This window comes from Pinus tabuliformis, chromosome Q (assembly GCF_031772625.1).
Source record: "Pinus tabuliformis cultivar Carrire ecotype Pingquan chromosome Q, CPIR1, whole genome shotgun sequence".
Classification (NCBI taxonomy): domain Eukaryota; kingdom Viridiplantae; phylum Streptophyta; class Pinopsida; order Pinales; family Pinaceae; genus Pinus; species Pinus tabuliformis.
In genome coordinates, this window is record NC_142296.1 from 987,952,844 (window position 1) to 987,973,944 (window position 21,101).

Genomic DNA, 21,101 nt, shown 5'->3' on the forward strand with positions numbered 1-21,101 from the left:
TGCTTAGCAGTTTGCCTTTAAGGATCACCACGAGATGTATGTAACAAATTCCTGAATGCAGTCTAAGATGAGAAGCAAACTTTTCAATCTTTCAACTTTGAAAATCTTAACTACTGAGGAGAAGAAAGGCAAATCTTTTCACACAGATCATAGAGCACACACTAATGCAAAATTTCCTAAATCAGCATGTAAACAGTCAAACGCAAAATGCACAATGCATGTATTTTCTTTTCCCTTTCTTAATGTTGATGTATTACAAAAAGAAAGTTGTTATATAACTTTGATTTTGATTTAAAGCGAAAACAAACAAGTTTTTCCAAAATCAAAAGACACCTTAAGATTTACTTGTTTAATCACTGGAAATACATGAAATCAAACCATAATGACGAAAGTAAAAAGACTAATCAGCTATGGACAACAAACAAGCTAACTCTTTAGATCAGCAAAATGCCTAACACAGGTTCAGATCTAGGAGGCCAAAGCAAGACTAGTTTACTTTCGTTATGGGAAATTGTAAATGACGTAAGAAATACAAAAGAGCAAGTACAATTTCGCTATATAACAGAGGCGGAATGATGGCAAGTAAGATTGGTTTCAGAACAGGTACAAGACTGGTAACTGGCAGCCAAATCTATAGTGAAAACAGGCAAGAAAAAGGGAGGAAACCCCAACTGCCTTAGGCAAAATTGGGCCAACGCAGGTGCTGCACAGCCAGTCCGGCTCTCAGCGCAGGTAGCCCCTTCGGGACCTGCGTTGCAAAGCAGGTAGCCTGTGTACTACCTGCTTTGGAAAACGAAAGTTGCGTTTTCTCAGTTTCCGGGTCACAATTTTCTCAAAAATGCACAGTTTTTGCTCAAATCAGAAGCAATCAGTCAAGCACACACAAAGGGATGATTAGGAGGATGAAAAACTATCACTAAGAGCTTACAAGGATCCTTGTAGATCAGCTCTTCAAATCATGAACAGGCTCAGAAATGAGCCAGAGTAGCTGCCCTCTACTTCGCTTTTGATATAGTCAAAAGCTTTTCGATTTGGTACTCTTTTGTTAAGGAAATGAATAGCAAAATACTACAAACAATCAAATAGATACGATCCCCAGCGGAGTCGCCAGTTTGTTGTAGGGAAAAGTATCCGACTCGGATGACCCTATCCCACTCTAAGGGTGATAGTTCCTTAGCAACAACTGTAAAACAAACTACTTAAGGTTTACTTCTTTATGAAAGCAAAAGAGAATGGAGAAATGCACTAACCGTTGCCTTGCGCTTAATGTCGAATCCAAACTCTTCTCTTTGGCCGCTTGCTCCTAGCTCCTTGTTCTTTTGCTTGCCCAGCTACAATGAGATCCTGCAAAATAACAAAGAAAGAAACTACAAGAGGCATGCAATCATAACTGGTTCATGGATTAGTGTAAACCAAACATGCAATCATCACAATATATTATTGAAACAAGAGCACATAGAAGAACCTCAATAGCTTTTATTAATGAAGAAGTAAAGGTTCTGAGAGTATTACAACCATTGAAGGCTCCAATCCAGCAACACCTCCCAGCAGAAAGAATTTCTCCTCTTCACCTCTCTCAAACAATCACCCAATAGTTCTATAGTGAAACCAACAACATATCATTACTTTGCACAAAATTCCAGCCTCCTCAGCTCATAGGAGAGAGCTCAATATATAGATGAATTGAGAAAGGATGAGTCAGCTTGCAACTAATGTGTAGCTGCCTTGTGTCCTCTCTCTCTTCAGTTAATCTTTAGTTGATCTTCAGTTCTTGAGTCCACTTGGAGAACCTTGCTTCCACTTGGAGAAACAGAGCCTCTGACTCATCACAAGGCGAAATACCTGATCCAAGTGTCATTTTTGGAAGATTCCAGAGCAATGACTCAGTGTGCCACTTGTCCCATCTCGCTCAGCGCAGGTGGCCTTTGTTCCACTTGCTTTGCAATGCAGGTACACCATGGAGCAACTGAGTTTCAGCGCAGAAACCTAGTGGAGCACTTGCTTTGATTTCAGGATTGCTTGTTTTTGAGTGTTTTTAGGTGGAGAACTGATCTGAGAGCTGTTGGTTTGCTGACCTTGTTCCTCTAGGGGTAGGAACATCATGTTTAGGGAACTTTGGATCCCTTGGATTATTGACAATTCATGCTTGTTGCTGTAAGGCACAAATTTGTCTATAACAATCAGAAAACCCTAAGTCAGAGCGAACCCTATGCCTGTGATTTCAGACCCTTGTGCGAACTCCTTTCATCATACCTGTGTGAACCAAGACAAAAAGAGAAGAGAAGATGGCTTAATCGAATGTGTCTAAATGAGCTTGAGGTCTCTTCTATTTAAAGGATTTCATGAGGGTCCACTTGGGGTTAAGGATGAACTAAGAAGTTACCCATGTGGTTACGGCTGACCCATTCCATAATACATGTATGAATAAAATAATTCAAAACTCAACTTCCGCTTTACCAAATTGGGTGACGTTTAGGTAAATTTTGGTCCTCTCAAAAAAGGGAATATAATTCAATCATTATCTTGGTCATTTGAGCTATCTAAGGTGGAATTTGATCGCAATTGAAAAAATTAACTAGTCTCTACAAGCTCAGTCATTAGAGCCATGTAGCTAGTGTACCTCTCAAGTGAACTCCTTTGCTTGCAAAAATTTGAAGAAGCTCCAACATTCTCCCTCGCATCGTGCACCAATCTATCATATTCCCTAGTTCTTTTTCTACCTTCTCTATATGGTTCTACTTGAGTGGATGTATCCACTTTGCCTCCTCTCTGATCCTCCATTTATGGCTGCTCCATAACTTCCTGAGGCTCCTCCTTTGGAGATAAAAGCTCATCTCCTGGTGGGATTTTAAGCTCCCTCTCAAGAGAGCATCTCTTTGATTTCTCCTCATCAAACTTTACATCCATTCAAAAAAATGTCATTCTGAGGGAAGGTAAGTACACTTGGTAATTGTGTGGAGTTTCAGCGTAACCCATAAAAACTCCCAACTTTGATGTTGGCTAAAGTTTCTTCCTCAAATCTTTGGAGACATGGAAGTAAACAAAGGCTCCAAAAATGATGAAATGAGACACATCCAGCTTTCTCCGTGAGAAATCCTCCTTCGTTGTAATCATACCAAGAATATGATGAGTACTCTGGTTCTGGAATTATACTCCTATGTTACATGCCTGTGGCCTCAAATGCAGTGGCATACCTTGGTCATGTAGCATAGCTCTCGCAACTCCCACAATGTTTTGGTTCTTTCTCTTAGCTACCCCATTCTGCTGTGGGTTGTGGGGAGTTGTCAATTCACTTCGAATTCCTTCTTTGGCACAAAATTACTTGAAGTCATTCGAAAAATACTCACCTCCATTGTCACTCCTATGAGCCTTCACCTTATTTTTGGTCTCTTTCTTGACTAGCGCCTTGAATTCTACAAATTTTGAGAATGTCTCATCCTTCTTCTACATGAATAATATCCAGCACTTTCTTAAGAAATCATCAATAAAAATAACATATTATTTATGTCTAGTAGTGGAGGATGCCGAGAAGGGTCCACAAACATAAGATTGGATTATCTCCAAGATTGCATTTGTTTTGCTGTCTCGATCATGGAATGTGGATTTTACATACTTCCCCAAGGTACAACCATTGCAAACATCCTGCTTCTCAAGTGATCCTTTAGGGAGGCCAGTGGTTATTTGCTACATAATTTTAAGGGTGCCATGGTGTAATTGACCAAGTCTTCTATGCTAGAGTTCACCAACATCTCGACTCCACACTTTCTCTACCTTACTTCTTAATGCAACACAATCTTGCACATCAAATTTGTATAGGTTCTTCACAAAAACCCTGATATTCTTCACCTTCCCAGTAGCTATGTGTCTCATAAATGTTTTCTCTTTACTAAAGATCACATCATAGCTACAATCTTCCAATTTTTTCTACAAAGATGAGGTTCTTCTTTAGGCCTGGTACAAACATAACATATTTGAGGCAAAGAGGGGATCCCAACTCCCTCTTAAAGGTTACTGTACCAATCCAGGTAGCACTGTACCTTCCGTCGTCCCCAATCCCAATATGCATCTAGATATATTTCTCCTCCAGGTCCCAAAAAATATCTCTACGCCCTGTCATGTGGAACGAAGCACTTGAGTCCAAGTACCACACACTCCCCATTATAATGCTGAAAATGCATGCAATCAGGATGAAGTCTAACTCGTACTGAGAAGCCAATGCTTCACCTACTACTCCTCTTGAGTCCTTCTTGCTATAATTTTTGTGTGGACGCTTTGTAGCATAATGCTTTAATTCATGACAATTGAAGCATTTAATTTTGGACAAGTCTTTCTTCTTGCCCCCTTGGTTGGAATCTGGTTTGGTTTGATATTTCTTCCCTTTTCCCTTCTTTCCCTTTCCAACCAATGAAAAAGTTTCGTCATCCTCTCCCTTGGATGAATTTCCATCTCTGGTATTTTGCCTGATTTCTTCTTATACCAAATCATACCATAATCATTCCCAATTCGGTAATTTCTCCTTCCTGTTCACCAAGTCCTGTATTTATGCTAGGATTTTGGAAGGCCTTAGAGAAGAGGTAGGCACACCAGGTCATTTTCTGCAACATTCACACCAACCCTTCCAAGATCATCCTTAACTTGTGTAAATCTGGTGAGATACTGTGGATTAATATCATTCTTCTGCATCTTAATTTTTTGAAGTTTGTATTTTAGGGACAATTTTTTATGATCACTGCTATTTTCGAATAGCTCAGTCAGTGCATTCCACATTTCAAAACGAGTTTCTTTGCCATGGAGATTTGAGACCATGTGGTCTCTCACTTTCTCTAAGATTATTCTCCTCACCTTAGATACATCTTTATTCCATTGGGCCAGGTTCCGGGCATTAACTGATCCTAGTTTTTGAATGTCTGTCTTGACATATTCCAATAATTCATTGTCATCAAGCACTGCCTCTATGCGATCCTTCCAGGAAATAAAATTTGAGTTTCCATCCAAGGCATACTCTAATCTCAGTCCATTGAAGGCTATTCTCCCAACTTTGAGGAAATCCTGCTACAATGAGGCTGCAAATTCGAACCTCCTAAGGAACAACTTTGAAATTATTGTTCTAAAGTGAATCCTGTTTTGATACCATGTAGAAATATGGTGATAGAATTGCAACACCTCAAGAAACTTAACCTAAATCAAGAGACACAATTCTACTCTACTGCTTCACGAAAATTAATTCACAAATTAGAACAACATTTGCAAACATGCATCCATCACATATACAAGTACATAAATGCGTCTAAGGGAAACCAACTGGTAAAAACCCCTTAATATTGCTTGCATTAATTAGATTAATAGAGAATATATTACAATTGCTAGCTCCAACTCTGAGCTCAACCAACAAAAGAATAACTGTTCTCTTTGCTCAATGAGAAGCTCTAACCCAGGCCTAGTCAATTTATGTCCCCCACTTGAGCTCCTATTTTCTTGTGCAAATCCTTAGGAAATTGGTCCCTATTCTTTAGAAATTTCCTCCAAAATTATTGTGCAATTCCCAATGATTGATCATTGATTGCATGCAACACCCGTACACTCAAAACTATTCTACAACTAATTTTACATTGCCTTGGAATCACCAACACAACTGAACGATTCAAATTCCTTTCATGCATGAGCTATTTTTGGTTGATTGATCAATTAGCTAGATGATATTTGAGTTGGAATGCTGTCCCACTACACAATTGACCTCTAACTAGTTCTATTAACTATTAGAACTAGCTTAACTGAGTACAACTAGAAATAACTGAACTGGATTGCTACAATTAACAATCAACACATGCAAACTGAACTGCAACCCCACTAACATGAATATACTAATCTATATGAGTGACAAGATCCATGCCACCTCATTTAATTGCCTCCAAGTTGTCTGTCAATGTGGAAATTTTGAATTTTCTCAATTCGACCAAGGCTAAGTCAAGTTGAGCCTTTCTTGCTAAACTTCTCTATTGGGATGTGTTATATTCTTTCCACGACTAACCCATGTAGTGAACCGAGGGGTTAGAAGGGGGGGGGGGGGGGGGGTGGGCGGGCAGAGCCCCCCCTTTCGTTGCGCCGATTGCGCAATGGGGGGGGGGGTCACAGGGGGTTTGAGGTGGGTGGGTAGCCCCCCTCTACAGGGTCCAGGGCAACGCCCTAGGATTTTCTTTTTTGGACCCTATATTAGGTTGGGTGGACCTACCTATGGTTTTCGGTCCATGGTTTTGGACGCGATGGTTTTCGGTCCATGGTATTGGATGCTTCGGCAATGTATAAATATGTATTATAACATTGAAAGGAATATAATGAAAAATCAAACTGGTAGTCCTGGTTTTGGGATCCAAGGGAAAATCTCTGTGTATATGTGATTTATGTGTTATGCTCTCGTATTGTTTATTTTCTGTGTTTTAGAATTCGTATGCAAGTAATTTTTGTATAGGGTTAAAACCTACATTTGGTATCAAAGTTGTTCTGGCTTCAAGGGGACGCCTTTGTTGCTGAGGGGTTTCGCTTGGGCCTGTGGTAGACCTTATTCAGTGGGAGATCTGCGGGATCGATTCTGGTGCTGAAAGAAGATGGTGAGCAGTGGCAAGATAGAGATCGAGAAATTTAATGGTCAGAGTTTTGAGTTGTGGAAACTCAAGATGGAGGATTTGTTGCTGGATAAAGATTAGTGGATCGTGGTAGATCTAGGTACTAAACCAACGGGAGTGTCCGATGAAGAATGGAAGAAGTTGGATAGGAAGGCTAAGAGCACAATATGTTTGTGTGTCTCAGATTCAGTATTGCTAAATATATCAGGGGAAGCTGCGGTGAAGGCTTTGTGGGACAAGTTAGGGACTTTGTACCAATGTAAGTCTCTGGTGAATAAAATGTTCCTACGTAAAAAGTTGTATAACCTAAGGATGAAATATGGAGACTAGGTGATAGAGCATCTGAACACATTTAATACATTGGTAAGTCAGTTATTATCTGTTGATATTAAAATTTCAGACGAAGATAAGTGCATCAGTTTGTTGTGTTCTCTACCAAATTCGTGGGATAGTCTGGTTATTGCAATAGGTAGCAATGAAACTGCCTTGTAGTTTGATGAAATAGTCTCATCCTTACTAATGGAGGAGATGAGAAAGAAAAATATGGAGAGCCAGAATGGTTATGCCTTGTCTATACAAGGACGGTCCAAGAACAAAAAAAAAATAAGTCATCGAGTGGGTGATCTAAATCTCTAGGAAACTTGTAAAGGTGGTGTGCTGGAAATGTGGAAAGGAAGGGCACTACAAAAGGGATTGTAAATCTAAAGCTCTTGACAAAGGAAAGGGATTTGATGATGCTTCTTTTGCAGAGGCAAAAACCACCTTAGATGAAGGTGGGGATGTGTACTTGGCTTCTTCAAGTACACATGTAGATCATGAGGCATGGTTGATTGACTCAGGTGCATCCTTTCACTCCACTCTCCATAGAGAGTGGTTCTGCGAGTATGATAAATACGATGGTGGTGATGTCTTCTTAGGGGATGATAGGAAGGCTAGAATCATTGGTCATGGGAAAGTAAAGTTGAAGTTGTAAGGTGGAGGGGTTAGAACACTTCTGGATGTTCTGCATATTCCTGCATTAGCCAGAAATCTGATTTCTGTAAGCAAGCTGGATGATGCAGGTGTAAAAACAATGTTTGAGAAGGATATCTGCAAGATGGTTTGAGGAGCACTGGTATTGATGTGGGGAGTTTGGACTGGAACTCTGTACAAGCTACAAGGTAGCACTGCTGTTGATGGGTGCAACAGTTCTATGGTTCCTGAAAGTGGAGCAGAAAATATAGTGGTCTCTAGAGAGAAGACCATGCTGTGGCATCAAAGGCTTGGACATATTGGAGAGAAGGGCCTTCGAATACTTCATGGTAAAGGTATGAGTAATAGCTCTCTGGATTTTGATTTCTGTGAAAATTGTGTATATGGGAAGCAGAATCGGGTGAGTTTCCCCTCTGGTGGTAAGAGGGCGAAACAAATTTTAGAGCTTGTGCACAGTGATGTGTTTGGACTTGTGAAGGTTCCATCACTGGGTAAGTCTGTGTACTATGTATCATTTATAGATGACTTCTTAAGGAATACATGGATATATTTCCTTAAGAAGAAATCTGAAGTCTTTGACAGGTTTAAAGAATTTAAGGCTCTAGTGGAAAACCAGATAGAGAAGAAGATAAAGGTGTTGAGGACAGATAACGGTGGAGAGTTTTGCAATAAGGAATTTGAAGAATTCTGTAAGAAGTGTTGTATAGCATGGAAGAAGACTTCTCCATATACACCTCAGCAAAATGGAGTTGTAGAAAGAATGAACAAGACGTTGATGGAAACAACAAGAAGCATGCTTAGTGGTGCCAATTAGGATAAGAATTCTGGGTAGAGGTGGTGGAGACAACATGTTACTTGGTCAACAGATCACCTTCATCAATGTTGGAGGATAAGACTCCACAAGAGGTATGGACTGGTAAGAAACCCTGTCTTTCACATCTAAGGGTATTTGGATGTGATGCATATGTACATGTTCCAAAGGAGAAACGAACCAAGTTGGATAGTAAATCTAAAAAGTGCATCTTTATTGGGTATAAGGATAGTTTAAAGGGTTATAAGCTTTGGAACCCAGCAACAAGGAAGGTTGTGTACAACTGAGATGTGGTGTTCAGAGAGGTGAAAGATGTTATTAAACATAAAGTCCAACCAAAGGAACCTAAGAAGATAGAGTTTGAACTAAAGGAGGAAGAATCAGACTCTACAATAGAGGAGGAATCAGAAGATGAAGAGCCACAAACTCCGAGTGTAAGAAGATCAGTTCAAGAAAGAAGGTAGCTAGAAAGGTATAGTCCATCTGCTTTCTATTCAAATTTTGCTTTATCTATTACTGATGATGATCCCAGAACTGTGAAGGAAGCAGTAGATTCAGAGGATGGAAAACTCTGGAAAGAGACCATGGTTGATGAAATGGCATCTTTGCACAAAAATGAGGCTTGGGATTTGGTGGAGTTGCAGGCTCAAAGGAAACCCATTGGCAGCAAATGGGTTTTCAAGAAGAAGACAAATGCATAAGGAAAGGTGGAAAAATACAAAGCTTGGTTGGTAGAAAAAGGTTATTCCCAGGTGCGAGGAATTGATTTTAGTGATATTTTTTCTCCAGTTGCCAAGGTAACTTCTATTATATTACTTTTATTTGTTGTTGCTGCTTTTTATTTTGAGGTAGAACAGATGGATGTGAAGACAAAATTTCTTCACGGGGATCTGGAAGAGGGACAAGAAAGAACTAGTATGAAAGTTAAAGAAATCTCTGTATGGGTTAAAATAGTCACCAAGGATGTGGTATCAGAAATTTGATACATTTATACAGGGACTTGGCTTCACCAAAAGCAAAGCAGATCACTATATGTATTTTAAATTAATTTGTGACCATGTTATTTATCTGGTATTGTATGTGGATGATATGTTTCTAGTTGGAAATGACAAAGAAATTATCCAGGATTTGAAGACCCAATTGTCCTCCAAACTTGACATGAAAGATCTTGGTGTTGCAAACTATATTTTGGAAATGGAAATTAAAAGAGATCGGGCAAAGAGGAAGCTCTGGTTAAAACAGAGGAAGTATGTCGAGACAATAATGTAGAGGTTTAATATGCAGGATAGTAAACCGGTGAAGGTTCCTATTCTTGTAGGTGTAAAGCTATCTGCTGAACAGTGTCCCAAGACACAAGAAGAGGAAGAGGATATGTCTCGTGTTCCATATGTAGGTACAGTTGGTAGCCTGATGTATGTAATGGTCTGTACTAGACTAGACATTGCACATGCAGTGGGAGTATTGAGCAGGTTTATGTCAAAACCAGGGAAGGAGCATTGGACAATAGTGAAACAGGTTTTCAGGTATTTGCGTGGCACTAGTGATTATGGTTTGTGCTACCAAGGAAGACTAGGATTGGATAGAGTTTTGGATATCCGTGGCTTTGTTGATGCAGACTGGGCTCGAGATTTGGATCAGATAAGATATACAAGTGGGTATGTGCTTAACCTATTTGGAGGTGCATTTAGTTGGATGAGTAAGAAACAGTCTGTAGTGGCACTATCAACTACAGAGGCAGAATACATGGTAGCCACTCATGTAAGCAAGGAAGTAGTTTGGTTGCAGAGATTGTGTTCAAGTATGGGGTTAGTACAGGGAGCTATAAGGATAGACTGTGATAGCCAAAGTGCAATTTTCTTGGCAAAGAACCCTGCTTATCATTCAAAGACAAAGGACATTGATGTTCAATATCACTTTGTGAGGGATATGCTAGAAGAAAAAAAGGTGTTGCTAGTAAAGGTGGAAACTTTGAAGAATACTGTGGATGCAGTGACAAAATCTTTGAGTTTTGAGAAGTTCTCTTGGTGTAGAGAAACAATGGGCATTTCAGGGCTGAAAAAATGACTAAGCTCTTTTGTGGCCCCATGTGGAAAGAAAACAACAAGTGGGAGAATGTTGGGCTGTGTTATATTCTTTCCACGACTAACCGACGTAGTGAACCGGGGGGTCCGGCCCCCCTTCATTGCACTGATTTGCAGCGGGGGAGTCACAGGGGGGCGGGTAGCCCCCCTCTATAGGGTCTGGGGCAGCGCCCCAGGAATTTCTTTTTTTGAGCCTTATATTAGGTTGGGCGGACCTACCTATGGTTTTCGGTCCATGGTTTTGGACATGATGGTTTTCTGTCCATGGTATTGGATGATTCAACATGTATAAATATGTATTGTAACATTGAAACGAATATTATGAAAAATCAAGCTGGTAGTCCCAGTTTCGGGATCTAGGGGAAAATCTCTGTGTATATGTGTTTTATGTGTTATGCACTCGCATTGTTTATTTTATGTGTTTTAGAATTCATATGCAGGTAATTTCTGTACAAGGTTAGAACCTACATTCTCAACATTCTTTTAGATCTCCAACATATTCATCTCTTTCACTCTACTTAATCATGAAATCCATCATAGGTGTCTTCATGGGGGTGTTTTGGATGAATTTTATTTAGACCAGCTGTGATACCATGTTAATGTTTAGGGCTAGATTGTTCTCTGCTATTAATATTTACATTATTCTATGTTGTATCAATTAATTTAGCCCAATTCAATTCTTGAAATTAGCAACCTTTCAATAATAATTAATATTTCCAATCCTAAACAATAATTGAAGATAGAACAGCAAATGCAATGAAAATAGGAGACAATCAACACATCAACAAGAGATTTGGTCAAAGACCAAGGAAAAACCCCACAAGGGGGAAAACCATTTGAAAATTTTCTTCTATTAGATTGTCATAAAATGTTCAACAGAGAGTATAATGAGTCAATACAAAATTATCCAGCAAAATCAACTAAAAAATATCTAGAAATATGATCCCAACAACAATACTAATCAGTGTTAACTTTCCCACCTCGTGGTCAACTGCAGTCAACTATGGTATCGTTTCAAAATGAAACCCTAAGTCCTAGCGACATAGAGAGAGATATGCATGTGGATGAAAGGTTCCAACTGCACAGATGGGCCTTTATGTCTATGGTCACAACTGAGACTTTCTTGAGACAACCCTGTGGTTGGAAACCAAATACCCTAATTCACATGTGTGAGCTTTAGGCCCTACAATTTCAGATGTGTACGAACCAAATTCTACGAACCAACTTTAGACCTATGTGGAACAATCCAAAGACGAGAGAAAAATAAAATTCTTGACAATGATGTCCAAATTAGGGTCACTTGACTTGTATTTATAGGTTTCCAAGGGTGTCCAATTTTATTTTAGGGCCAGCCTGTCCTTTTATGCATATGTAGGCTTCACTTCAAAAAATACACTTCCCTTGTCCAAATCAAATTCTTCAAAAGTCAAAATTGGTCTTCTCAGAGAGAGGAATCTAGTCCCATGATTGAAATTTGTCATTTAGTTGCCAAATTAATACTCCCTCTTAGCTAAGGAGAAATTTCAACTGCATCCTGTAATCATCATAAGTATTCGGTTAATATCTCATGTCCCATCTCTAGTTGAATTTATTTATTGAAACATTCTCAAATCTAAAGAAGAAGAATCATAGGGGAGCTATAGCTATCACACTCTCAGTACAATGAGAAAGGTCCCATGGGACACTCTTACCTCATGTCTATGATAGTGGGGAAGGTCCTATAGGACACTCTCACCCTAAGTCATCTCATAGGGGAGCATATGTCTTCCAACCTATATTGAGAAATATGCGAGATATAATATCTCATCCATCCTATTTCCTACCGATATTTCCAACAATGACTCTCAAGTGTCATGAGGTAGAACACTTGCATCATAATCGAGATTGGATGAGATACCTGAATTACTAAAGGTAAGGATCACACACCCCCAAGCCTCCTCAAACTATTGGCCAGACAGGGAGAGAAATCCCAACAAGCCCAACTTGTGGGTATGATGACAATTGGGATATAATTTGTTAGGCCAAGATAGGGGAGATTCTAATCACTCACACCCTATGGGTTGTTAGAGTCGGTCTGGTCAGCCCTCCGTCAGAGATCAAAACTCTTTATGCATTTCATTTTTAAGAGTCCCGCTTCATTTACCCAGCCGCATTCCTCTAGGAGCATGCCATAATCTGACGGAAAAGGTCATGCTAGTCATTTCCCCTCATGTCTGGCTCCTGCTGGCTCAGGTCTTTTGTCAATGATCACCAAAGTCCATGACAGTCAAGGTATGGTCCTTTAATGGACAAAAGTCATTTTTGATCATTAGGTCTAGGGATTAATCAATTTGGTCTTTAAATATGTCCAATAAAGCCATGCAAACCAGAGTGAGGCCCTTGCAAAGTAATGATTCAGAGAGTTTCATCGTCATATTGATAAACTTCGACTGTTCTTCAAAACTCTGTTTTGAAGAAAAGTCAAACAGTGTCATTGGTGATAAAATTTTCAAAAAAGTCATCAGTTGATTCTTCAGATGCAGGCATGGTTTCCGTGGCCAAATGTCCTGTTGTGTAATCCCTGCAAAGAGTGCCGAAAATTTCATCATTTGAGCTAAAATTTCAAAGGGAAAGTGAAAATCAGTGTTGCTTTAAGTTAGTGAAAAAGTGTTAAAACATAACATTAGAAAAATGGGTTTTGGAGAAGCAAAAATTTAACCCATGACTCCCAAGTCTTTATATACAAGTTTCCACCAAAATCAAAGTCATTGTGCGAATCAAGTGCATACGAAAACATTGCAAAGGGTTTGAGTGTGTATCGTGCGTGTTTGGAGCAAGGTTGGAGGTAGTTTTCAGGGCGCAGCGCATATACACAGGGGCGTGGCACACACAGAGGGTGTGGCACACACAGAGCAATCCCTCAGTGCATTTTATCAACAGGTGCGACGCCTATAAAGGGCCCTGTGCACTGGTTTTGGCGCATGGCGCACACCCACAGAGGGCCAAAACCGTGCCAAATCACCTCAAATTTTTTGTGAAGCCCATCAAATTGAAAGATATCAAAAAAGCACCCAGCTTCACACCATCATCAAAGAGCAGCCTAAATATAGTACACACAGCAATCATGGCATCACAACATTCATCAGAGTATGAGATGGAGACACAAAGTGACTCATCCTCGGAAGAGCAGGCTCCCAGGAGACATCACAAGAGTGGCAAACATGTTAGGGATGAGCCCACTACCCTCACAGAATTGCAGGCATGTCCTCTTGCTATGTCATGTTTCCAACACCTAGCATGTTTTGAATTTTGTCAAAGGGTGGCTAATGTTAGAGTTCATCATGAGTTGGCCTGTCTTTTTGTGCTTCACCTCCATGGAGATCATTCTATCTTGGTCGGGGTCAGCTTCACACTGACACCTGAAACTGTCTCATTAGCAACCAGCATACCAAATGTTGGAGAACCATGGCACAAGAAACAGAAAGTTGATCGACAGCATTATGAGCCTTACATTAAGGCTAGTTGCTTGAGGCACCTCACAAGAGTATTTCCATTCAGATATTTGAAAGATGAATATGCTCCACTCATGAAGTTGATCATGAAGTACTTCAGCTGTGAGGGGAGGTTCTCTCATATATATGCCTATCACATCAGATTGCTCATGCACTTTACTAGGGTACGGATGATGAACATCCCATTTTTCATTTGCGAAAACATAGAGAGGATGAACACCTTCATGCAGCGCAAGACCCCTCAGCAGCAACTTAACAATGTTTATCACTTTGCTCTTATTAAGATTTTGGTGGATCATCAGTTGGGATTGCAGGGAATTACTTGGGATGAATTCATCTCCCGTGACCTCTTCAGCACTTCACAGGTAGAGTCAAAGGTTGAACATGAGATAGGTGGTCCTTCTCATCAGTATGAGTGCCATGAGACCACTACTATGCTAGTATTCATCACCTATCAGAGAGGCAGTAGACATTTGCTTGCAGCAGCAAAACGAGTGTTATCTCCACTCGGGGTGGAAGGGACCTCGCTTCCGACATCAGCACTACAGTTACAGGATAGAGGTAAGGAGCCAATGCATGATGAGGGGCCTTCAGGTGAATGAGAGACCGAATTCGTTCTCCTTCATGATGATGATACAGATACAGAACCGACCAGTGCACAGCTCAAAGAGATCATCCAGGAGCAGCAATCAGAGATCGAAGACTTGTCCCTTGATTTGGAGAGGCTAAGTGGGACATGAAATATCTGGAGCAGAGGAACAAACAGCTGGAGGTTCAACAAGCGATCATGGAGCTACAAAACATTCGTGAGCATCGCCAAGCTGCACAAAGGAGAAGAGTTGAGCTCACATCATTTGAGCAAGAGATTAATGAGGACCAGGAGGCCAACCTCGAGAGATTTAACATGCACTTGGAGAGGCTGCTAGACAAGGTTGACAAGGACCATGCACTACTGAGACACATGGCTTTCCACTACATGGCGCGAAACAAAGTATGCAAGGCCTGAATCAGGAATTTGAAGGCTAAATTGAGGAAGGAAATCAAGAAGCAAAAGAGGCAAAGGGAGCTTGATCGACTTCAGATATTGGATGAAGCCTCTTTGGCCCAGCATAGCACCTCATAGAGGATCTCCAACCCAAATTTCAAGAAATTTGGGGCAATTTTGGTCACATGGAAAATTTTTGGTCACAACACAGGTTTTTTCTCCCTGTGCGTCGCGCCACTGGCGCGATGCTTAGGATTGGGAGCTCCAAATCACAAATGGTTTGCATTTTTGGATTCAACATGAAAAATCACGACTACTGGTGCTTGGACAAGAAATTTGGGCATGATTTGAGTCTCCAGGAGGTCAAAAACACTCACAAAATGACCTCTCTGCCCCTACTTTGACACACAAGAAGTAGTCTTGGGAGAATGAATATTTGGAGGGGAAAATGAGCACCAAATTCAGAAATTCCACTTGGGTTGGAAAGTAGACAGGCAAAAATTTCCAACAAGCACACTTGGGCACAATTTGGACTCCTGCAGATACCTCAAAATTGCCTCCAAAGTGGCGCAGCGCATATAGAAAGTGGCGCGGCGCATATAGGGAAAAAGGCCAATTTCACCTCCGTTTCACGAAATTTTGATTCGCGACTTTTCACAAGTGGGCCCGCTGATCTACATCACTTTTTTGGTACCCAAGGTAGAATTTAAAGTATTTTCACTCCATATTGGCTTCTATCCAAGTGGCAAAGGAAGGCGAGCAGTCACCCAAGCCATTTGTCATGTTTGTAACGCTGCACCTGTAGCTAATGGTTGGCCTTCCACCTCCATTTTGTAATAATTTGAGTAACACCCCAACCCTTGGGCGTTCTATCTCTTCATGGCACATTCTATATATTGTATGCAAACCATTTGCAAAGGGTTGGTTGGCTTGTAACATCTGGGAGACTGTGGGAAAGAAACTCTGTTTCTTCATTGTATATTTTGACAGAGGATTAATGAAAGGCAGCGGCTCTGTTTCATGAGATTCATGTGGTTGTGAGTGTAGCAAATGTGTCTATTATGTTTCATATGTATTTTGTTATGTTTCACAGTTCATTTCATATTCATTTCCAGTGAAATTTTCTAAGTTAGATAAGGTATAATTCATTTATATTGCTCTGCCTGTGGGAAAATTTCATGTTTAGTGTTTTTATTCCATTGAAAAGGATTCATGTACTTATGCCCTTTTCACTCTCCTAAGAAATCTCTCCATTCCACGTTATTTTGAACTAAATTGCTATACTTTCCGCCGGTCATGCCTCATGAAATAATCTGTGCCTTTGTATTAAATTCTCTATTCATTGCTGTCCGTTGGTCCCATACCATCCCAGAAACTCAGTCATTCATAAAAAATTGTTCTTGTATCCATATTCACTTACTAGCCTAAGATCAATATTTCAATGTAAGTCATCTCAGACCGTTTCATTTATCTATTCATTGAGCGTCACTCGAAGAGAGCACTCTCCTGTTCTGGTAGGGCTAGCTACCAGACTGAGTGTGGATTGTGGTTACCCTGAATTTTGCCTTCCTTCAGCCTAAGGCAGATTTAGGTGCTAACATAGTGGCGACTCCACTGGGGAAGAAATTAATCCCCTTACTTCTTGATAATTCTAAGCTTCCAGATGATGAGTTTAGGATTTGATAGGCTGAGTAAGTTGTTCATGTCCTTCTGATTTTTTTTTTTTTTTTTTTTTCGAAAATAGCATGTTGGCTTCGAGACGATATACCAGAGCCAATCCAGATCCGGATCCTCCTCATATTTACGAAAACCCCAACTTGATTCCAAGACTCCTTTGTCAAGAGAGCACTATAACTCCCGTGTTCAAATCCCATTCATGTCCTGACATTTTTGAGTATCTTGAAGAGCTTGAGTTTGATGAGCGGTTTGAAATATCATTGTTCGAGACCAAATCCGAAAGGGCTGTTGACTATACTGTCCCCGATCCAAAATTTCTTGTAGACCTAGAAACTGAAAGGGCTAACCAGTCAATTGATAATTATATTGCGACACAGCTTCAAACTCCAATTGCTAGCCCCTTACAAACTGTGCACACTCCTCCAACACCTCCAAGGCCAAATCCACCAAGAGTGATGGCTGCCCATTTTGCACCCCTGGTTCTACCTCAAGTTCTAGATGATATGCCTGTAGATTATCAAAGAAAAATCTCGTTTTTTGATGGCACTCCTAACAGCATTACTGCTCAGCAACATGTGGACAGAATGGCAGATTTCAATGAACTTCATGAGATCGATGCGGAGAATGTGGCAATGAGACTCTTTGTACAAACATTTGCAGGTGAAGTGAGGAAATGGTTCAGAGGTTTGCCGGCAGCAAGTATCGCTACCTTGGCCGACCTACAAAGACAATTTTTAAATTGATGGGAAGTGAAAAGGAATCCTCTTCAAATTCTAGCTGAATATGAACAAATCAAATGAAACGCTGGTGAGTCAGTCCAAGACTATTGCGTTAGATTCAATTCAGTTTATAACAAAATTCTAGATCATCTAAGGCCACTTGTGGGACTAGCCATGGTGAAGTTCCCGGATGGTTTTGATGCTGACATGGCTTATCAATTAAGAGAGAGAGAACCGGCCATAATGGCAGACATGCAGAAGATAGCAGTCAGTGTTGAAGCAAATCTACTGTCCAAAAGAGCTAGAGAGAAAGCAGAAAAGAAGGCCACAGTCAAGGAAGAGTCTTCCTCAATGGATCAATTACTCAAGAAGGTAGAGCTTGAAAGGGTGAAACTTGACAAACCAGAGCCATAAGTTAGAAATCCTAACTTTCGTGGCCAGCAACAACCACAATATAGAATAAGATAGAGAGATCAACGAGCCCAAGAGCAGACATCACAATAGCCAGTACAAACATCTTTGTAGCAAAATTTTGTGCATGGATCAGAATCAGATGAGGACATGAACGTAATAGGTGAAGAAAACCACCTCTTTACTCCTGATGATTTGCCTACTTACATTACTGAAGAGGAGGAGTATGCAGAAAGTTCGGCTGCACACAAAGATGTAGATTTCATTCTAGCAAATGACACCGTCTTGGAGGAAGAATCAGATGAGTACCAAAGAGGCTATATGAATGCTCTGTCCGCCCAGCAGCAACGATATTCACTCAGAAACAGAGATGTGCCGGGAAAACCAATTCAGAAAAGGAAGGATGTTGAGGCATCAAAGAATGATTCATCAGTTACAAAAAGGAAAGGAAAGGAGGCGGTTGGTCCGGAGAGCAGCAAATCACCATCAGCAGAACAATCACATCAGCAAGTTGCATCGAAAGAAAAGGAAATGAAAGAAATCCCAGTCAAAGAGGTAGAAAAGATTCCCACTTTTAATTTAGAGAATGAGATTTCTAAATTAAAGGTATCCATCCCCTTGACTGAAATAATGAGGAACAACAATTATAGAGGGAAAGTATCTAAAATGTTGAATTTGGACCCAATGTCCGACATGGTGAATGTCAAAGATGATCAACCTGAAATAATTTTTGGGCCAGCATCGAATGGTGAGTCTCCTGATAGTGATGTACCACCTTTTTATATCAATTTAAGGCTGCATGATTTTGTGTTACATAATGCCATGTTTGATTCGAGAGCTTCTCACAATCTCATGCCCAAGGCTATCATGGATAAGCTTGGTCTGGACATCACCCGGCAATACCATGATCTCTATTCATTTGATTCCAGCAGAGTAAGATGTATAGGACTCATCAAATACTTGGTTGTGAGTCTGGATCAGCTCCCAATGAAGAATGTTTTGATGGATGTTGTTGTAGCAGATATTCCTCCCAGGTTTGGCATGCTTCTTTCCAGGTCTTGTGTAGTGAAATTGAAAGGGACACTACAGCTAGATTTCTCCTATGCAACGATTTCGGTGTTTGGACAAATGAGAAAATTGTATCGGGAACAGAAAATGAAATACATGATCACAAGCAAGGAGAAACCAATAAATCATCCAATTAACTATGTACATATAGATTTAGAGTCTTTTGTTTTGTATTCAGATAGTTTCAATGATATAGATAGTCAGTTAGTTGAAGCAGATGATATTCTGGAAATAACAGAAAATTTCAGGGAAATTTTAAAGAAAGAAGGACAAGAACAACAAAATGTTGTTGGGAAATCAGCTGAAAGTAATGGACAGCAAGCAGATAAGGCACAACAAATAGATTTCCAGCACTTGCAAGAGGAGGAAGAAGGTTTGTGGACCATGGATTTCGATGGGCAGTGGGAAATGATGGTGCTAGAATTGGAATTCGGGTACGCAGTCCTTTCTCCACCCCGAACAAAGTGCCTAGTATCGTGCGGGTATGCTCTTACAAGTTGGCTTTTGAGTGTTCAAACAATGAAGCTGAGTATGAAGCTCTGATTGCTGGCCTAAAGATTCTAAAGAAGCTGAATGCTAAGAGGATTTCAGTATATGGCGACTCCGAATTGGTAATTAAGCAGGTCGGAGGCGAGTATCAAGCAAAGCATCCTAGGATGTGGGCTTACCGTAATGCAGTTCTAGACATCCTAAAATTATTTTCAGAATACACCTTGACATGTGTGCCTTGTATACAAAATAGTATTGCTTATGCTCTTGCTAAGGCAACAAGTAGTTTGAAGATCCCAATGAACTCTAGCAAGAAATTCGAAATCCATGTCAAGCATCATCCAACCGTTCCAGACAATCAGAGATATTGGCAAGTGTTCCAAGATGATGAGGAGATTGATGATTTTCTACAAAACAAAGGCAAGTTCAAAGAGACCTCAATTGATGTAGAAAATGACGATGGTAAAGGTAATGGTACAGATGAGGTGCAAATCAATGAAATGGACATGTTGCAGCTGAAGAATAACGTTATTCCTAAAGGCTTGATACCTTTAGAAGAAATTTTTGATCAAGATGATGTAGCCCGCAAGCCAACATTGCAGCCAACAGAGAGGGGTGTAGAAGAGGTCAACATCAGAACAGCTGCTAATCCTAAGTTGGTAAAATTGTCCAAAGCATTGCCGCCAAAGATCAAGGACAAATATATCAGTTCGCTGTCTTCATTTGCAGATGTGTTTTCTTGGGACTATTCTGACTTAAAGACATATGATACCAACATAATTCAACACACTATACCCATCAAGCCCCATCAAAAACCATTCAGACGGAAGTTGAGAAGGCTAAATCCAAAGTTGCTGCCATCTATTGAAAAGGAGATAAACAGGTTGTACAAATCAGGGATCATTGTTCCCATCAGATTTTCAAATTGGATCTCTAATTTGGTGCCCATACGAAAGAAGCCAGGCGAGATTCGCTTATGCATTGATTTTACAAATCTCAATAAAGTTTCGTTGAAAGATAATTATCCACTGCCCAAAATGGACCATATACTTCAGCGAGTAGTGGGAGCATCTCGTATGTCACTACTTGATGGTTATTCCGGATATAACCAAGTTTCTGTCCATGAAGATGATTGAGACAAGACAGCGTTCACCACTCCATGGGGAACCTTTCATTACGCTAAAATGTCTTTCGGTTTAAAGAACGTGGGTGCCACATTTCAGCGTGCAATGGACTTGGCTTTTGCAAATGAGAAGGATGTCTTTTTGGTTGTGTACCTGGACGATTTGACGGTGTTTTCCAAATCTGATGAAGAGCACATGTACCATCTAAAAATTATCTTTCAAAAGTGCAGAAAATATGGCTTGTCGCTGAATCCGAAAAAGTGCTTGTTCGCCATGGAGGAAGGCAAACTACTTGGGCACATTATCTCAAAAGATGGCATTCGTATTGATCCAGCTCATGTGCAAGCAATTCAGCAAATCGATCTGCCCCGGAATAAGAAGGAAATTCAATCATTCAATGGTAAAATTAGTTTTTTACGCTGCTTTGTACCTAATCTTGCTGAGCAGCTAAGAGAGATGACAAACATGCTTAAGAAGGATAGCCAAGTGAAGTGGACAGAGGAGGCTGTAAAATCTTTCAATTTAGTCAAATTGGCTCTTTCTTCAGCTCTCGTTCTAGTCAGCCCGGACTACACTCAGGATTTCATATTGTTTTCATTTGCTTCAGAGCACACTATGGCAGCTGTGTTATTGCAGAAAAGAGATGATCATGA